Genomic DNA, 22,247 nt, shown 5'->3' on the forward strand with positions numbered 1-22,247 from the left:
GTGTGTGTGTAATATTTCTAGATGGTGCTTTTACATGGAGCTCTCCTGTTACAAACTGTTAATAATCTCAAATTTTTTTTTTAAATAAAAATAAAAAGGAAAGAAAAATAATGAATTGAATGAAAACAGGCTTAATTTTAAAAAGCAACCCTGTGTTTGAGTACCTTTTAAAAAGAAATGTTAAGTGTCACTTTCACTGCCCAGCAGCCATCAAATTAATCATCATATTCTACCTGGCTCTGAATATATACACTACCAGCTTAACAAAGTCACTCAGTGTGTGAGAGTGTATAAAATATATTTATACTTGCATTCAGATGTCTTTGCATTCACATTGAAAGTTATCAATCAGAAAGACCCCTCAGACTCTAGCTTTGTTAGGAAGTATATGCATATTTAAAATGCTACACTTTACATTGCTAGGTTGTTTTCAACTAACCTAAGATATATGAAGAACTATTTCAAAAAGAGAAACTACACCAATCACCTTTAAGTATTTAAAAGGTAGTTTGAGATATAACTAGCATATCATACAATTCATCCATAAAAAGTATGCAATTAAATATTCGCGGGATGGGACAACTATCACCACAATCTAATTTTAGAATATTTTCGTTCTCCCTAAAATGAACCTTGTACCCATTAGCAGTCTCTTCCCGTTTGTCCCTCAATCCAAAATTCTATTCCCCATCCCCCAGCCCTAAACAACCACGATTCTACTTTCTAGCTCTATAAATGGCTTATTCTGGATATTTCACATAAATAGAATCATACAATATGTGGTCTTTTATAACTGCTTTCTTTTACTTGCATTGTTTTCAAGGGTCGTTCATGTTGAAGTGTATAGGCATTTTTTTCCATTAAATAGAACACAAATTTAGAATTTATTAAATGTCATTTCATGCAAAAGTATTCCAAATGTTCTGAATATTATCTTGATTAAAGCAATAAAAAAAGTTTCACCCATATGTACAAACTTTAACAATATAAAGGCATACATTTGATAGATTAGTTCTTACATAAGATCTTATTAGAAAAAAGTTATAATAGACACAAAAGATGGGGGGAGGTTATTGAAAAATCCTTTAAAATCTGTTTGTTTGTTTTTTAACAGAGAATGGAGGTGGGGTTATAAAGGATAATTTTGATTTGTATTTTTTTTTGTTTTATTGGTGTAAAATACATATAACAAAATTTCCCATTTTGACATGTATAATTCAGTGACATTAAGCACATTCAGAATACTGTGCAATCAACATCACTGTGGGCCCCAGGCCTGGCTGGTCCCAGGTCTGACTGTAATTCACACTTGCAGCCAGGGACAGGATCCCAGATTTAGTATATTACATTAACCTAGTAGGGCACCTGCACCTATCTAATGTAAGAATGATTCAGCTTGTTGTATCACGCATGTGTGGCAGAATGCCACTATTGTTCGCTGGCATATATGAGCCCACACAGTCCCTCAACGTGGAAGCACACTCCCCACAATAAAGTTTGTTCCTGCCCTTTCGTTCTCATGTCGGCTCCTTGTGCGATCTTTCAACTGGCGTCTCACCAGCAAAACCTTCCCTTCTCGATCAGCTTGGCTCTGACAATCACCAATCATCTTCAGAACTTTTTCATCATCCCAAACTGAAACTCTCTAAGCATTAAACAATAACTTCCCATGTCTCCCTTCCCTCACGGCCCTTGGTAATCACTACTTTCTGTCTCTATGAATGTGATTATTCTACGTACCTCCTATAAGTGAAATTGTACTATATTAATCCTTTTGTGTCTGGGTTATATCACTTAACATGTTTTCAAAGTTCATCCCTGTTTTAGCAATATAATGTTATTTTAAATATCTCTTTCCCAGGCTGTTGGTATTCTACTCTCAATGCCAGAGCACACTGTACAGACTTCTATTAGTGCTTATTTCCCTGTCCTGCAATTTTATCATACACATTCATACCCCAAGGGTATACTTGTTTATCTGTATCTCCTATTTCTTTGATCAATACCTGGCCCTTAAATACTTAAATTATAGTTGAATGAAAGAATGACTGAATGACCCAATCAACGTATCAACATGGTTATTTTGGAGAAAGTCCTACAAAGACTTCTAGCTAATGGTCGATCCAGCAATACCTTATTCTAAGTGATCCTGTGTCCGGGGTCTCCTTCAACACTCCCAAAGTCATATAAGTCAAGATAAAAATAAGACCAGAGTCAGATTTTATCCATTACTTCACTAATGACACTGTAACAGCCACTAAGTGAATTGTCAGCACCTAAATTTATTCTCAGCAATTTAAAAATAAATTATCATTAATAGCATCAGAAAGTGAATAAGGGAGCATGAGAAGAGAATATTTCCAATCCTTATGTCCAAAATGAAAAGGATTAGATATTGTGAACAGATTCTAATTTACATTTGAATTATAACTTAAATGTTAACAGGAAATTTACTTCTAAACTGCAAAGAGTTAACACTTTCAGTATTTGTGTTAAAATAAGTTGAGACAAAAAGTCTGCTCTATTAGCTTTCATAGAAATGTTAAAAGGACTCCAGTGTTCCTTTACCATTACCACTTCACCTTAGTGTCAGAGTCAATAATCAGACTTTATACTACAGAGATAAAAATACACATTAATACAAATGTCAAAATGCTAAGAGTTGTAATTATACACACATTTCTTTCCAACTGATATTATCGGTGTTTTGTTCTATTTTTAAATTACGATTCTGCTCTGCCAAGGCCAAGAAATCAAAAGAGTTCTTGTATCTTGATTGTGGAGATGGTTACACGAATCTATACATATATTAGAATTCATGAAATTGAACGCACACACACAAAATCAATTTGAGTGTATTAATTTTAAAATAACAAAGAGGAAAATGGTCAAATCTGTTGTGATTTAAATATATATAATGTGAACCTGTATATGTTAAAAAAATGTATAATATACATATAGTTGTCTTTTTTCCATTAACAAAGAAAGACTGAGTCTACTAAACACTAAAAGAACAAACCAATACTTGATCAACTTAATGGGGAGAGTGCAGCCCAGTTAGACTGAGTGGTCAGCTCAGACAATTTTATTGGCTACCCTTAAATGTGATATAAATAATTAAAAAATCCAATGAAGATGCAGATGTTAAAGATTTATTTTAAAATATTTAACTCATTTATTTATGATCTGATTCTCCACAGTGAGGCTAACTTCGGTTAACTTTTGTTTCACTTGTTAGGCACTACATAGTAGAAAGATTGTTCCAGTGATAGAATCGCCCTACTCAGAGTTGCTTGGTATGCAAAACAATGCAGCTAAACAAGTATTTATTAAACATCACACTTTGTTTTTGGGATTGGAGATGGAAAGAAGATAATAACTTCTTCTGCATTTTATAAATATGTAAACACAACTGCCTCCTTTGATGATGGAGCACTTACTTGTGTTGGTCACTCCGCTGAGCAGTTTATGTGTCTCAGCTGACCCCTCGCTTGATGACGTAGGTATTTCTATTATTTCTGTGATAAAAGGTATCAGTGTTTGCCAAATATTTCTGTGAGAATGTTATTATCTCTGCCTAGTTATACTGAGGAGTAGCTGTGTGACTTGCAACAATGAAATGTGGGCAGAAATGATAGGCTCTGTTTCTGAGAAGAAAGTTTAAAGCCAGTGGTTCTCTATGTCTCTCTTTTTCCCCTCTCTTCCACAGTCTAAATTCTGAAGTGGAAACATCTTGAACAGAACTTCAGCCAACCCATAAGAAATATGTAGCACGAGCAAGAAATAATTTTTTTGTGTGTCATAAGCCATTGAGAATTTTGGTATCATCGGCTACCCAGCATAACCTAAGGCATCCTACTGACACATTGCCATCTTATGGAAGAAGAAAACTAACATTTGGAGATTTAAAATACTATGTCCACAATGAAGAGCAGTAAGTGAAATAACTAGATTTAGAACCTAAGTCTGTCAAACTGCAGCATCCTTTTCCTTAATCGATTTTCAATAAATATGGAAATGGAAGTGAATATCGATTACCAAGGAAGAAGAGGAGAAAAAGAAATTTACTGTTACGTGAGCAACAGAAGATTTCACCTCAAATGGAGTTCAATTTTGAATAATAAAAAATTTCCAGGCAAACTGCAATAGGTAACACACAGCATACCCTGTATGTGAGACATGAGGCTATTTTGTAAAATAATCCAGTGATCTGTCATATTAATTCTGTCCTTTTTTGCCTAATAATATCAATTATATCTTTAAATGTACATTTGGGAAAAATAAGTACAGTTGGGGAGCACTTAAAAATTCTCTATTTACTTTTTATCAAATATACTACAGGGGTTCAGAACAAGTCACCCCAAGTTGAGCCTCTGTGGTAAATGGATTATTTTGAGCCAAAGGCAACCAAGACCCTGAGGGCTCAAGAGAAATTTCTGTCCCTGCCCTTAACTGCCTAGACAAATCTGAATTAGGGACCTTGCCCATAACAAGAGATTATCAGAGATAACCTTTTTGACTTATCTATATGGCAGGGCAAACTTCTAATTAGTGAACATCTGCTCTTCTTATCCTCCTGCAATAATCCTCTGAAGCCCCAAGGTGCCCTACCTATCCTTAGTTCAGAATGTCATATATACCTAATTTTCCCTTTTTGTCTTGGAACCTCTTAAGTATGCCGCGGTCTCTGACTCTCTCATGTATGTATGAAATTCCCATGTGCATTAAATTAAATTTGACTTTTTCTTGTCTATCTGTCTTATGTTGATTTGATTTTTCAACGAGCAAAAAGAACCAGAGGAGGGAAGGGGGAATTTTTTCCTTTTTCCACAATCCCAAATATAACATTCTTTGCTGAAATCATTTGAACGTGAGAGCTGCTCATTTGAGGAGTTAGGCTTATAAATCTTATGAGGCTGAATTTGTCACATACTTTTAGAAAAAGGATACATAATTTGCATACATAAAATAACGCAAAAGCACTGTTCTTATAAAAAAAAAGAATGTTTTTCTGTATTGTATAAGAAATAAATTTTATTTTTGAGATTTTGGAAAACAAAAATAGAGTGAGAAAAACTAATCTGAGTTAAAGCAATCACTGTCAAAAGAAAAATTTATTACTCTTATGATACTCTTAAAACAATTAAGTTATAAAGTCATAGCTGATACTATCTAGTGAGTTTAGAAAAAGTGAAATAATTTTCAAAGACAAAAATATTAAACTAATATTTCTTGACAATACATCATTCGGTGTGAGCTCAATTTCTTAAAAAATGAAAGAAAACCTTTCTTCTCAGCAGGTCCCAAATCACCCAGGCACTAACTCTCATGGGGGCTCATAATGCTGCCACATTAGCATAACAGGGGAAAGAAATCTGAATATGAAAACAACAAACAAAGGAGAATCAGAGATAAGAATCATCAAAACATCTTAGAATCACTCCTGTAGAAGTTATTACCATTAGAGCAATGTTGTCCCTGGAGCATGATGAGAGAGTGAAAAAAAATAGACATTAAAGAAATCTCTTAGTTCAAAATGAACATAAAAATGAGAATTAAATTAAAAGGGAAAAATAAGGATGAGAAATTCTTTCCCCAGTCCCAAATTTATTGTAAGGTAAGGGAATTCTTAAAAGTCCTTTAAGACATTGGTCTTAAAAACATGGACCATAAACACTCACTTAATTGGAATGATTATTAGAGGAACAAAGAAAGTTCCCAGCTCTGTCCAAATCACAATACCATTAGCAATATTATAGTAGTAGTAACAGTAATAACAATAATAATAATAATAATAATAATAATAATAATAATAAGAGCAGTTAGCATCCGTATGTGCTACAGTGTGCTGAGTCACATCCGTTATCTCACTTGATTTTCTGAACAATTCCAGGAAGTAGTTTTACTCAGTCTAAGATTCAGAGAAGTTAACTACCTTGCCCAAAACACAATGGTGGAGCTGGAATATAAAAATAGTCACCCTAACTCTTGAAGGGTACCAGAATCTGCCAACCCAAAATATGTCTCTTTGGCCTATGAATTATTTTGAGCTAAAGGCCACTGAGAACAAGCAGACCCAGAAAAAGCTCTAAAAACAGGGCCTTTGTTTTCCTTCTGTAAAGAAAATTTCTATTTAAAGTGGAAATTTGGGGGGAAAAAAATGGAAATGTGGAAGTTCCATCTTAGGAAGCAGAGGACTTTAACAATTCTTATCAATGGTAAAGTCAAGACTTAAACCTGCACAACAAACCTTGTTAAACAATCTTTGTTTACTATACTTTTCCTGGTCACTTATCCATAACTTGTCTACCTGACCCTGACACCTCTTCTTTTGTTTCAGCATATGATGGTATATAAACCTAAGTTTAAACACCACTTTCGGTTAATCATCGTTGTGTGCTTCCATGCATACATGTGTGAGGCAAATATTAATAAACTTCTGTTTTTCTCTTGTTAATCTGTCTTTGGCTAGTCTAACTTACAGAATCCCACCTGAAGAACCAAAGAAAGGTAGAGGAAATTTTTTTTCCCTTCCCTATACACTGCTCCATCAATGTGTCAAACAAAAGCATTATGCCTGTGGATAGATCTATGATTCTCCTGAAACCTAAAGTCTTTCCTGAGGAACAGTACAAACTAATTCACATGAAAATGTTAACCATCATTCGTGTCTGGGAGCAGGGCTGGAAAGAAGCAATGGAGAATAGTCTCTCCAAAACAAGACAAAAATTATATATATCAAACACAATTTAAATTTGGCTAGTCTGCATAATTCTCCTTATGTCAAATTTATTAGAATTGTGTGGGTTTTTATTCAAATGTCTCCAAATGCCTGAATTAAATGGTTCTTATTACATTACTTGAAATTAGATGATAATAAATTAATAGGATCTTTGCAGACTTTTGCTAATGAACAATATGGAATTTGAGTTCAAAGTAATAAATGGGCATATAATTTTTATAAGGCAACAAAGAGGGACATATTGCCTCCTTATTCTACTTTAATTGTTTTCACTTGGTAAAACTGGCTTCACATGTCAGTTTTTTAATTGGAACTGAAAAGAAAGCACTTGCAGTTACTGCATGGTAGGCCAGCTTGTCTAAGAACACCTTGTCAGTATTTTCTGAGGTTCTAACCTGCTGCTTTTTTAAGCACTGTGGCTCCAAAGTTATAGGGTTAGATAGCTTGCCTAGCATGTTAAGAAAGATCAAGAAAACCTCCATCTGATGAGCCAAATTTACCTTTTAAGACTTGTGCTCTTTTTAAATGTTATTTTTTAATCAAAGGAAGTTAAAATTCTACGCAATTAAAATAGATGTCTTCAAATTAGAGAGGAAAATGACTATTTTTATTTTCTTCCTTCTGTCCAACTATCTGGCCTCTACAAATACAAAAATATGATGCACCTTTTCTTGTACAATTCTGTCTAATGATAATAGAAGCAATCATTTTACTTAAAAGTATGTTCAGATCTTAAATTTGCCATTTTTATGGAATTAAAACATTTAAAAAAAAAATAAAGATAGTGAACCAGGCTTTGAACTTCATCTTTCCAATGATCAGATGTGTTATATATTATTAATATATTATGTTTACTTGTCATAACTGGATAGGCATGGGTCTAAATAACAATGATTAAGAAAATATACTGTATAATATTAGATGCTAAGAATTTCCTTCTCAAGAAAAGTGATTTCTAAAGTACTGTTTTTTTTTAATATTCCAAAATTAGTTAGAGATCAAGAATATAGATGACAAATAAGAAATGAAAGAACTGTGTCAAAAATGAGTTGAACAAAATGTGTAATATGCTGAAGGAAGCACAATGGAAGGTGATGATAATCACAAACGGTTTCTATGTATAATGTGTGAATCATTTCTTTTGGCCCATCCTCACAGGATTCTAGTTTCTCCACAGAATTACCCAATAGGCATAGTTCGTAGAGGATGTCTGGGAAAAAATTGGATGCTATTCTGAAAAGGGTGTCCCTGAAGAAATGGTATCAAGAAGTGAGAGAATACAATCCCGATGAAGAAATTTATCCTAAGTACAGAGGCTGCCCTGAGTAAAATTAATACTCTGAAATGTCTTCAGCTGAGTGAAATGAAAATCTAATCTTTTAGAGGTTTAAAGATTACACATTAGAACTACTTGTAAAAAATGAACAACAAATGAGATACTCCCATCTGGTTGTTTAATTGTTTTTCCCTTAATAAACTATTAAATGACTTTCCATGATCACTGATTATATGAAGTTTAAAAACAAACTCAGTATGAATAAATGGATAAGCAAATGTGGTATATATGAATATTATTCAGCCATAAAAAAGGGAACTCCTGCCATTTGTGACAACCTAGATAGACCTTGAGGGCATTATGCTAAGTGAAATAAAAAAAAAGAAAAGACAAACATTGTATGATCTTAATTATTTGTGGGAGAGGAAGGAGGGAGAAAGAGAGAAAGTGTGCAAGTGAACTAGAGCTCATAGATACAGAGAACAGACTGGTGGTTGCTACAGGCAGGAGGTTGGGGAGCTGGCTAAATGGGTGATGGTGATCAAACTTCCAGCTATGAAATGAATAAGTCTTAGAGATGTAACATACAGCATGGAGAATAGTTAGTAAAACTATAGCATATGTAAAAGTAGCCAAAAGAGTAGATACAAAAAGTTCTCACAACACACAAAAAATTTGCAACTATGTATGGTCAGGGATGTCAACCAGACTTATTGTGGTAATCATTTTGCAATATACACAAATATAGAATTATGTTGTACACCTGAAACTAACATAATGTTATGTCAATTATATCTCAATATATACAAAAAAGAACTCAGTATGTCCTTGCCAAAGCATTGCAACCTTTTCCTGCTCAGTTACAGTTTCAAAATCTCTAAATTTCTCAGCTTCATCCACTATATTCTATTAGTTGCTATGTGTTTCTTATACTATTCAACCCTCCATCTGATATTTTGCCTCTCTACCTTCTGAGCATAACTTTGTACTGTCTAGGTCACATGCTTCTTTCTCAGAAACCACAGTGTAGGTATGGGTCTTCAAAGGGGCATAGACTATTCCTAGAGGAAAACAAACAAACTTTAAAAATTAATCTATTTCCAGGTCTTCAATTTCCATTTGCACTATTTCCTAAAACTGATTTGTCTGTGGTAAAGGCTTCATGCTGGGTCTCCTTTTCACACCTCCCTCTCACTTTTGTTGAACACCTTCAAGTCACCAAAGGTTTAGAATGAAGCTGCCTTTTTCAAAGCAACATTCCTATGCCTGCCACCCTCACCATCCATTTCATCAAAGATTTCATTTATTGTAATTTTACATTTATGCTTAATAAATATTTATATTGTTTAGATAATATAAGTAATGATTTAGTAATTCAATAGCATTTTCTTTTAAAAATACTTAGAGGCTTGTGGTCACAATAATGTTTTAATTTATACACATTTTGATATAGTGAAGGACAGCAGAGCAATCAAAAGAATACGGTAAAGCCTAAAAATATATATTAGATAGACTACTGTGGAAGAAGTAGAAAGAAAATTCAAATTCCAAGAAGGAAAAAAATATACTGTAAAGTCCCATTTTTATATTTCATTGAATACATTTGAAAGAGTGATGTAACAATTTTATTTTACAATTCCAGATTTAAAATATGCCAGAGACTGGATCTTTTGCAACTGTTTAAACTATCATGAAAAAAAATCTCAATATCAATCAAAAAAATATATAAGGTGGCACAGTTTAAAAAAAAAAAAAAAAACTATTTTGAGGTAATACCAAGCAATAGTTTCAATACTACTCACTGGTCTGCAACACAAAGTCGCAACACCTAAGTCTGTCACTCTTTCCCCTAGGACTCAGGTTCCTCATCTCCCATGATGGCTTTCGTCCTTCCTTCTCACATAAATCAACTCCAAGGAAACATATTTCCATTTAAAAGGGACCTATTATTTGCCCAGCCATGCTCTAGAGTTTTCACCCTTGTTCAAATGTCACCCTCAGCCTTGCATGCAACTCCCCACCTCTATGCTACCCCTGCCTACTAAAACCCATCCAATCAATACTTCAATCATCAATTCCTCCTGTTTCCCAATATATACAAATAATAATTTCTTTCCAATTCTCATTTAAAGAGCTTTGAGCTGTGTACCTCTACTGGGCAATTACCACATTCTACAGTTTAATTAACACTACCCACCCTTTCTCTACCACATTGTACATAAAAAATATTTGGTATCTTTTTTCCTGAATTGAGTTGAAAGGCAGCTAATTTTACTAGGAGCCAATGTGTTTAGGTGAGACAAACTACACACTCAGTATTCACAATTCTCATTTTGGCATTTTTAATGACCTGGTATGTGCTTTTAGGTAAACTTCAACTTTAGATAGTTTATACCTAAATTTCTGCATTTTAAGATTGAAGATTATACTCTTATTTGTTGTTTTAAGTGTACAGTTTGATAATTTTTTGTAAATTTGTACACTTGAATAGCCATCACCACAATCCAATTCTCAAAGTCATTTTTTTAAATTGAGATATTATACTAAAATTGAGATATTATAAAATTGTAATATTATACTAGTTTCAGGTATACAACGTAATTTGTATTTCAATATACTGCAATCTGATCAATACGTCTAGTTAACATTCCTCACCACACACAATTTCATCTCTTGTGATGAAAACTTTTAAGATCTACTTTCTTAGCAACTTTCTAATATACAATACAGTATTGTTAACTATAGTCTCCATGCTATCCATGACATACCCAGGACTTACTCATTTTATAACTGGAAGTTTGTACCCTCACCAATTTTGCCACCCTCAAATCCCCAGCTCCGGCAACCACCAATCTGTTCTCTGTATCTATAAGCTCTTTTTTTTTTTTTAAATTCCACATATAAATGAGATTATACAGTATTTGTTTTTCTGTGTCTGATTTATTGCACTTAGCATAATGCCCTCAAGGTCCACCCAGGCTGCCACAAACGGCAGGATTTCCTTCTTTTTTAAAGCTAAATAATATTCCTTTGAATGCATATACCACATCTTCTTTATTCATTCATCCACTGATGGATATCTTACTTTTTATACAGGAGAATTTTTAATAAACAGCTAACCAAAATAATGTCATTATTTCTAAATATGAAAGACTAATTATGAGTATTACCAAATTATAGGAGCCTAAAATTAAAACCCTTTTAAGGATAAGTAAGATACGAGGAGGTCATATAACAAAGCGAATCAGTTGAAGAGTGAAGGATGTTGCTCAAGGACTGTGCTAGTCCCCAAACTTATCTTAATTTTCCTGCCCGAAATAGATTTCCTAAACAGAAACTCTACATTCCTAAAAAAAAAAATCCACATGAAGTTTTACTATTTTAGGATATTTACTATTTATGTCTATAAAACAACAACCAATAATAAAATGATTAAATTCATTTTATTTTTTTACTGAACATTAAAATGTGCAACAGTAATAAAACTATTAATTAACATCTGTTATCTGTTTATATTTTCACAAAGTATTTTTCATTACTAGATAAAATTATATATTCTGAGGTAAGAAAAATTACAATATAAGGCCTCCTTTAGTCTCATCTGGATGTAATAAAGGAATCAAATTTTGAAGTGGCAAGACTGTGAAAGGAAATTTCTACCTTTAATCATAACAGAAACAGATGATTGCCCTTTTTCCTACACTGTGGTACCTACTAATAACTGTAGGAAAAACACTAGCCACATGTGAAACTCTGAATCAGTGTAGGATCTGAAGAGCCACAGACTAGTTGAATCTGTTTCAAGCTGACTTTACAAAACCCAATTCAAAGTTGAACCTTTGCAACATTATACGTGAAATGTCCCTTAGGATTTTGATTACGTAGTAGTAGAACTGCCACATCTGTGATACATTACAAAACCAAAGTAGCTGCCAGTAAAGTTTTTAGTATTTTTTAAGAACATACATTTTTGGTTAAGTAAACCCTATATTGTCTCAGCAGTCTAAAATTTTAGACTCACTTTCATGTCTGTGAGTCTGTAACTACTTGTTTTTTTCTTCCTTTAATTAGCAGAAATTACATTATTAGATTATTAATTTATTAGTTAGGTACATAGAGACATAAGACATATTAATTAACTTTAAGTGACATTAAAAATCATAGAATGAGAAAAAAATGGATCAATTATGATCAAACTCCCCTCCCACCACTATTATGTTCCAGACAAATACATAAAAATTTAAAAGGGTTACATGACTTACCTAAGGTCATACAGCTATGTAGTATTAGAATTATGGTTAGAACCAAGGTTTTCGCATTTTCAGAACAGTGCTCTCTTAAATATAAGTCACGGAGTTGTATTTTTAAAATTAATTAATTTATTTTTTGTGGTGGCTGGTTAATGAAATCTAATAAGTTTCAGCTGTATACTTTAACAGAAAGGCATATATATATTTACACTGTGTGTTCACCTCCTGTAGACAGAGTTGTACTTTATGGTAAGGTTTTATAATAAATTTTTTTGTTATAGATTTAATTAATTTATATCAGAATGTATTCTAGGGGCATATTTGGTTCAATTATTCAATCTGTCATTGTATAAATATATCTAACATAAATAAAATCTCTATATTCTGAATTTTTTCATTCTCTTAAATAGATATTATAGCAACCAGTCATTTGAAAAAAAAAACTGACTCACTACTAATCCTAAACACTTTCCTTTTGGGGGGGAATATTATACTGGGTCATTTTTTGAAGCATCTTTACTACTTTCCATTCAAAAGTCTATTTAAGAGAATAGTGGCAACTCTCGTACACGGCTGGCAATTTTATTAAAGCCAAACATATGCCCTATCCTATGACCCAGCACTTCCACTCCTAGGTATATGTCCCAGAAAAAATTAGTGCATATGTCCATCAAAGGAAGCATATGATAATGATCACATAAGCTTTATTCAGAATAAATGAAATTTGAGAATCACTTTAATGTTCAATAGGAGAATGGCTGAACAAACTGTGGTATATTCACATGATGGAGCACATCACAATAACAGAAAATAAATGAATTCCCAATACACATAACATGGACGACTCTCACTGACATTTTATTGGGCAAAAGAAGGCAGCACTAAAGCAGAGACCCAGGTGAAGACTGGCATACCTATATCTCTGCTCACAGTGACTAGTTACCTATGCACTATTCCTTCTCCTATAGCCCTTGGAAAGTCTCACGCCTCCACCCTGAGAGCTGTTTCACTCTCTCACTAGAGAGCTTTCTCCTTCCATATGAGGACTCTAGACTTCAGCTTGCTGTAGCAATCATGAGATTTCCAATGAGTAAATACTTAAAAATTGGAAACCTCTGATCTGAAAGATACCTTCGGATAGGAAAACAGATAACAAATTCTGTACTTTCAGATCTAATGCACTGTTTTAAAGTAAAATCCCCAAATTCTTATATAACAATAATAATAATGGCTAATAGCTACTGAGCACCTTCTACATGTCAGGTACTATTCTAAGCATTCTAAATATATAAATTCATTGTTCTACCAACATTATTCTAGGCTAGAACAAAATCTTAAATTTATACTTACTTATAAAGTATTGTTGATACATTATTCTTTGTACAGGGTAACTGCTATGATGCCCCAGTTGATAACTGAAAACATCAAAACCCAGAGAAATGCGAAAATCTGTCCAATGCCTCACACAAAGAACGATCACAACTGGGACTACTGAAGAATGGCCCTGACATCAGACAATTGGCAACACTCAGTTTTGTTTTTATGGATGCTCTTTGAGTTCTAAAATCAAGAATGTTTGCATAAGACAAGAGAAAAAAGGCCCATAAGATGTACCACACTGAGGTCCATGTATGAACTCATTGATAACCCATGTTCCAAGCAAAAAAATGCATCTGAAAGTGAGGAAAGGAAGAGAGCTGAAGGTAGGCCAGGCTGATGGCAAAGCAAGTGGAACAGAAATACATTGCTTACCCTGCATTCTTTTGAAAACTTCTTTCCAGAAACAGTAAGGACTTTGAAAAAGAGAGACATAAGAAACTGATAGGCTTCCACTGATAAAAACTGAGAGTATACAAAAGAGTAGGTAACTGGGAGACGTATAAAGGTTCATTAAGAGCACAGAGAGTGCACCAAGCCTGGTATGATCAGCAGTGAAGGCTAAGGGGTATGTCTGAGGCCTCAGGGAGCCAGCCACCAATATGATCTCCAATTCCTTTTTAGAACCAAAGATGGGAAACAAGACGACTCTGTCTGCAGAACAATCATTCCCTGAACAATAGGGAAATCTCTGGGATATGGTTTTCTGTAAATTTCATTTTTATATTATACCATTTGTAACATGAAAAGTGTTTGTAACTGTGGAGGGTCATCCTATACAAAAGAAACGTTTCTCAGGTGCTGGGTAGAGGATGCAAGTCAAGCAAGTGATTCCCCACGCTCCCTACAGAAACAGAACGCCTTTCTATTCCAGGCCTCTTTGACACAGGGTTATATAAATATGATACGACTGTCAAAGCGAGTGTTGAAATGATGATTTTACACCAAATACCAAATAATGAAATGGCACACTAATTTTTTTTAATGCTATTTTTTTCTCTTAAGTTCTAAGTCACATCAAGTAAAATGAGTATGAAAAGATTTTAGAAGGCTCAGAATTAAAGATCAAATGGAAAATTTAAGTTCTATCTCATTCAGCTCAATCCCTTCAAAATGAGGTTCCATTTTCAGAAAGACTAAAATGTGAATCGAGTAATCAAGATTCAACAAATTTACCAAATTAATGACAAAACTGACTCAGACTCAGGTTTTTCTACTTCTATGAATACTTCAATACAATCATGACCCATTCAGTTGATGGAAAACAAAAACACCAAAAAGATATTTTAACACAAATGCTGGTAATAAAACCGAGGTACTTTAAAATCTGTATTTATTTGCATGACAATAAAACAATGTACTGCACATTTTGAAATGACTCTTTAGTCCTGGAATTAAATACTCTTGAATTATCAATATTTTCTAGTAGTTTACTGTAAATTAGAGAGTATATAGCTATTAATTGCAACTTCGATATCTTTTTAGTTTAGTAAAGCAACATCAACGAGAAACATCTACCTCATGATAAACTATTGCCTAATCTATTGACATGCCAAGCTTTCTGCAAGACTAGATGACGGAACACGGCATAGTGACAGGGATATCATCTATCAAGAAAACAAAGTATTTTTACAAACTGAGACCAACAGTAGCTTCAATATAAAAGACAGTGATTGTGGAAGTTGAATTATCTATTAAAATAGAAATAATAAAATATTTGATATGTTTTTTTAATAAAAGAATCAGTAAAAAAAAAAAAAAGAGAGAGAGAGAGAGAAAAGTAACTAATTGTCATAGGCAAGGTTTAGTCTGTGTATGCCACATTACCTTCTATATGGTGCCCAGAGCTATGAGCATCTAATGAGGCATACATTTTAGTCTGTAAATATCTCTTCTTTCTGTGAGAGTGATGTTTGCTACAGGCCACTGAGAGATTCAACTAAGAAAGACTTTTTGCTGTCCATAATCTACTAATGACATGAGATCTTCCTCAAAAGCTTTATGAAAGCAGACGGCCACAAGTAATTGATGGCACTTTTGACACGGAACACAAAAATTTAGCAAGGAAACAGACTCAACCCCATATACTAATGGCCTGAAAGATAGAGAGGCAGTCGGTTTCAATTCAATAAATAATATTTACTAATATCAGCAAGAATTGCAGAATAAAAATTTCTGGAAGTCCTTGCCTCCATAAAAGCAATGAGGACAGTGACAAAAATGGTCAGAATCAACTTTTTCAGAACTATGGATATTAACTAAAGGCTTGCAGCAATCCGGGGAGCATTTATTCAAAAAAAATAGAGAAATCTAAGAACAGTGAGCTATGTGACATTTTAAATCAGCCCTTTTGTAACCTCCCACTCCTCACTTCTGTGGTAGCCTTGAAAACCAACAGCCTTCAATTACGGTGAAAATCAGCAGCCTGGTGGACAATGGAGGGGGCAGTGTCCTTCAAAGCCCCATTCCCAGAAAATTTTCATTATCTGACCTTTCTGCTGGTTCCATGGAAGACTTCACTCATAGGGCCTGCTTATTTAACTTGACCTGGCACTCACCCAGTGAGAACAGCCTTTTTCCCAGGGGCATTTGTCAAAAATAATCAGCTATAATTGTTTAACATCATGGCTGCCTGAGGCTGTGAATAACAGTTAGGGCAAACAATAAGCAAACCAAAAAACTTAAAAGGAAAAGCTAGGAAATGTGATGCCTAGAGGGGGTTTTAAAAGACACTGACATATTCCTGGGAATCTAGAAGACCGCATGCATACATAGCGCTGTATGCATGTCCGGGTTGTGCATATGCTTAGTAAAAACCTGAGAAGGGCCTCAGCTCTCACCTCTGGCTAAACCTAAGGTTTTGCAGAAGCAGGAAATGAAGGTAAGGATGGAACTGTAAGCAATGTGACTGCACATTGAAGATATGCTCCAATATGCACATAGGACTCCTCTGCAAAGACTGAGAGATTTATTGGTTAGAGGCATTTACGGAAATCTCTGTACAATCATTAGCTGACCACTGAGCTAACTGAGTAGACTTCACTAGCAAACTAAGAATACAGACTCTCTTGAATTTTAAAAAGCCACTAATTAAACAACAACAACAAAACCTTGGGGAGTGAGAACTATCTGATTTTCAGGGCTGCCTCATTATATTTAAATGTATATTTAAATGCCTAGTTTTTGACAAGAAATTATAAAACATGTAAAACACAGGTAAAAAAGCTGCCAAGAGAAACTGTCCTGGCAAAAGCCCAGATATTGGAATTACTATACGACAAATTTAAGTTATCATTTTAAATATGTTCAAAGAAGTAAAGAAAGCCATGTTTAAAAAAACTAAAAGACAACATGAAAATGATGTTTCATCAAATAAAGAATATCAGTAATGAGACAGAAATGATTTTAAAAAATAAGATAGGAATTCTGGTATGAAAACTGAAATAAAAAATTAACTAGAGGGGCTCAGCAGGAAATCTGGGCAGGCAGAAGAAAGAATAAGCAAACTTGAAAACAGGCCAATTGAGGTTACATAGTCTTAGAAAGCAAAAAGAATGGATAAAAACTAACAGTGTTTCAGAAATCTATGGGACACCATCAAGCATACCAATGTACACATAATGTGCATTCCAGAAGGAGAGGAAAGAAAAAGGCAGAAAGAATATTTGAAGAAGTAATAGCCTAAACTTATAATAGCCTAAACATCCTAGAAGCCCTATGGACTCTGGATAGAATAAACTCCAAGAAATTTACACCTAGACATCTCACAATCAAATACTGAAAGACAAAAAAAGAATCCGGACAGCAGCAAGAGAGAAGCATCTCGTTATGTATAACAGATCCTCAATAAAGTTCCAGTATAGATGGCAGAGCAGGTAAACACGGTGCTCACCTCCTCTGATGACATCGAAATTACAACTACAGTATAAAATAATCAACCTGGAGAACCATTGGAAGACTAGCTGAACAGAAGTCCTATGACTAAGAATTAAAGATATAAAAAAGAAGCCAAGTAGAGTAACCTGAAGGAGGGGTGGAGACACAAAATGGGTTGGACCCAAACCCACGTGCAGTGGTTGAAAATTGAAAAGGATATCTAAGCTGCAGAGGTTCCCCCTGAAGATCAAGGGGTCCTAGCTCCATACTAGGATCCCCAGCTCAGAGCACCAGGGCCAGGAAGAAGAGTCCCCATAACATCTAGCGGGGAAAATTAGCCAGGATTCCATCTGTCTGGGTGAAATGAAAGGTTGCTGGAAAATCAGGAATTATTTTAAAGGGCACCCATACAGACTCACTCGTTCACCGGCACTTACTCTGAGATCCAGTGGAAAGACAGCAGCTCAGGAAAACCAGTGACATACAGGGAGAAACTCAGCTGTGTGGCTCCTGGGCGAGGGCTGGAAGGACAGCCACCAGTGTCCCTGTATTGAGTCCTCCTCCCACAAATGGCCAGTGTGAACCAGCATTAACCTGGTGAATATCACTAAACCCACCCTGATGATTCCAAGAACCTGACCCAACCAACTCGTGCCCCACTAGAGACTGTCTCAGTGGCAGGCAGCTCGCCTCAGGCCCTGCTGGAGTCTTTATTAAAAACTCTCAAAGGTCCAAAGGTGCTAGGCAGGTGACAGCTGGCCTCAGTGTGCCCTGTGCCTTTTGCTGAGTAGCCTCAGGCAAGATCTGCATTAACCCAGTGAACACAGCTTGCCCCACTCTGGTGACTCTCTGAGACCCTGCCGCACCCCAAATACACACTGCCAGATAGCAGCTGAGACTTACGGGAAGGTGGCAGGCAACAGCAGACTTTGGGGTGCTCTGTGACTTTTGCTGAGCCATGCCAGGCCTAGTACTGGTGGCAGCTGGCCTCAGTTTGCAGGGTGGCCTCTCCCACCTATCTCCATGACACACACCAACCAAGGTAGGTAAAATGAGGAGACAAGAAAATGTGTCCCAAATGAAAGAACAGGAGAAATCTCCAAAAAGGAACTAAATGAAATAGAGGCAGGCAATCTACCAGATCCAGAGTTCAAAACACTGGTAATAAGGATGCTCAGAGAATTAAGGAGAAGAACAAATTAATTCAGTGAGAACTTCAAAAAAGGACATACAAACCATAAAAAAGAACCAGTCAGAAAAGAAGAATACAATAACTGAAGTGAAGAATCCACTAGAAGAAATCAATAGATTAGATAAAACAGAGGATCTAATCAGCAATTTGAAAAACAACGTAGTAGAAACATACCCAATCAGAACAGCAAAAATAAAAAAGAATTTTTTTTTTAAAAAAATGAGAGTAGTTTAAGGGACCTCTGGGACAATATCATGTGTAACAACATTCATATCATAAGGGTACCAAAAGGAGAAGAGAAAGAGCAAGAGAATGAGAATCTATTTGGAAAAATAATGACTGAAAACTTCCCTAATGTAGCGAAGGATGTAGACATATAAGTGCAGAGAGCAGAGCATCCCAAACAAAATGAACCCAACAGAAATAACCAAGTCACATCATATTTAAAATGTCAAAGGTTAAAGACAAAGAGAAAATCTTAAAAGTAGAAAGAGAAAGACAGTTACCTATAAAGGAGCTCCCATAGGGCAGCTGATTTTTCAGCAGAAACTTTTCAGGTCAGAACGTGTTGGCATGAAATATTCAACGTGATGAAAAATAAGAACCTACAATTAAGATTATTCTACCTATCAAGGCTCTCATTTAAAATTGAAAGAGAGATAAAGAACTTCCCAGACAAGAAAAGACTAAAGGAGCTTATCAAACCAGTATTACAAGGAATGTTAAAGGGACTTCTTTAAGAAGAAGAGGGGAAAAAAGAACATAAATATGAATAATAAAACGGCAATAACTATGTACCTATCACTAATGACATTAAGTGTAAATGGATTAAATGCTCCAATCAAAAGACATAGAGTGGTTGAGTGGGTAAGAAAACAAGACCCATACTGTTTACAAGAGACCCACTTCAGATCAAAAGACACACATAGACTGAAAGTAAAGGAATGGAAAAAGATGTTTCATCCAAATAGAAACAACAACAATAACAAAAAGGCTGAGGTAGCAATATTTTTATCAGACAAAAGGCTATAATAAGAGACAAAGAGGGCATATCATAATGATAAAGGTATCAATTCAACGAGTGGATAAAAAACCCTGGTGAACATTTATGTACCCAACAAAGGAGCACCTAATTATATAAAGCAAATATTGATGGACATAAAGGGAAAGACCCATAGTTATACAGTCACAGTAGGGGACATTACCACCCCATTGACATCCATGGATAAATCTTCCATACAGAAAATCAACAAGGAAACAGGGCTTAAATGACACATTAGACTAGATGGATTTAGTTGATATCTTTTAAAGCATTCCACACTGAAGCAGCAGAATATACATGCTTCTCAAGTGCACATGAAACATTTTCCAGAACAGACCACATGTTAAGCCACAAAATAAGTCTCAATAAATTTAAAAAGACAAATTATATTAAGTGTCTCCTCCAACCACAATGTTTTGAAACTAGTAATCAATTACAAGAAAAAATGAAAAACACACAAACACATGGAGACTAAGCAACATGCTACTAAATGATGAAAGGATTAACAACGAGATCAAGAAATCAAAATACACCCTAAGACAAATAAAAATAAAAAGCACAATGACCCAAAATCTATGGGACACAGCGAAAGCAGTCCAAAGAAGGAAATTCATAGCAATACAGATGTAACTCAAGAAACAAAAAAAATCTCAAAGAAACAATCTAATCTTATCTAAAGGAACTATAAAAAGAACAATAAATAAAGCCCAAAGTGAGCAGAAGGGAAGAAATAATAAAGATCAGAGCAGAAATAAATAAAATAGTTTCTGAAAAGACAATACAAAAAAAAAAAAAATCACTGAAACCAAGAGCTGGTTCTTTGAAAGGATAAACAAAATTGATAACCCTTTAACCAGATTCATCAAGAAAAAAAGAGAGAGGACACAAATAAATAAAATCAGAAATGAAAGAGAAATCACAACTAACTGATACCACAGATACACAAAGGATTATAAAAATATGCAATGAACAGTGACATGCAAATAAATTGGATGATCTAGAAGAAATGGAGAAACTCCAAGAAACATACAATCTTCCAAGACTTACTTAAGAAAAACAAAAAATCTGAGCAGACCAATTACTACTATCAAAATCAAATCAATAATCAAAAATTTCCCCCAAAACAAAAGTCTCGGATGAAATGGCATCATGGGTGAATTTTACAAAATATTCAAAGAATAATTAACACCCACCCTTCTCGAAACTATTCCAAAAATTTCAAGAGGAGTGAAGGTTCCCAAGCTCATTTCTGAGGCCACCATTACCTTGATTCCAAAACTAGACAAAGACATAAGAAAAAAAGTTATAGAACAACATCCTTGATGAACATAAATGCAAAAATCCTCAGTAAAATATTAGCAAACTGCATCAAGCAATACATTAAAAAGATCACACATCATGATCATGTGGGATTTTATTCCAGGGATGCAAAATTGGTTCAATAGCCACAAACCGATTGACATGGTATATCATGTAAACAAAATAAAAAATAAAAATCATATGAACATATCAATAAGATTCAGGAAAAAATTTGACAAAATCCAGCATCTGTTTATGACAAAAACTCTTAGCAAAGTGGGTCTGAAAGAAACATACCACAACATCATAAAGGCCATATCTGACAAACCCACAGCTAACATCGCACTCAATGGGGAAAAGCTAAAGTGTTTTCCTTAAGGTCAGAAACAAGACAAGGATGTCCGTTTTCACCACTTTTATTCAACGTAGTACTGCAAGTTCTAGCCACAGCAATCAAACAAGAAAAAGAAGTAAAAGGCATCTGAATGAGAAAGGAAGAAGGAAAACTGTCATCATTTTAAGATGACATGATACTATATAGAGAGAATCCTAAAGATTCCATCAAAAAACAATTAGAACTGATAAATTCAGTAAAGTAGAAGGATGCAAATTAATATTCAAAAATCAGTTGCACTTTTATACAACAAAAATGAATTATAAGAAAAAGAAATTAAGAAAACAATCCCATTTACAATTACATGGAAAAAGAACAATATCTAGAAATAAATTTAATCAAGGGAGTAAAAGACATATACTCAGAAAATTATGCCATTGAAGAAAGTGAAAAAGATACAAATAAATGCAAGCATATGCCATGCTCGTGAATAAAAAGAATTAACACCATTTAAATGTCTATAATACCCAAAGCAATCTACAGATTCAATGCAATCTCTGTCAAAAAACCAACAGCATCTAAGGCCATGCCACCCTGAACGTGCCCGATCTCATCTGATTTCGGAAGCTAAGCGGGGTCGGACCTGGTTAGTACTTGGATGGGAGACCATCTAGGAATACCAGGTGCTATAGACGTAAAAACAGCAGCAACAATAAAAAAAAGTAGCATTTTTCATAGAACTAGAACAAATAATCCAAAAATGTATATGGAACCATAAAAGATCCCAAATAGCCACGGCAATTTTGAGAAAGAACAAAGCTGGAGGTACCACACTAGTGACCAAAATAACATGGTACTG

At 34.6% G+C, this 22,247-nt stretch overlaps 1 protein-coding gene and 1 pseudogene across 11 annotated transcripts in view; one reads left to right on the forward strand and one right to left on the reverse strand.

Annotated features, from left to right (window-relative positions):
* Window positions 1-22,247, reverse strand: part of CDKAL1 (CDKAL1 threonylcarbamoyladenosine tRNA methylthiotransferase) — a 566,460-nt gene that overhangs the window by 202,723 nt on the left and 341,490 nt on the right. The window lies entirely within an intron of this gene.
* LOC120605638 (uncharacterized) lies at window positions 21,965-22,083 on the forward strand (annotated as a pseudogene).

The sequence above is a fragment of the Pteropus medius genome, unplaced genomic scaffold (genome assembly GCF_902729225.1).
Source record: "Pteropus medius unplaced genomic scaffold, Ma_sr-lr_union100, whole genome shotgun sequence".
NCBI classification, from domain to species: Eukaryota; Metazoa; Chordata; class Mammalia; order Chiroptera; family Pteropodidae; genus Pteropus; species Pteropus medius.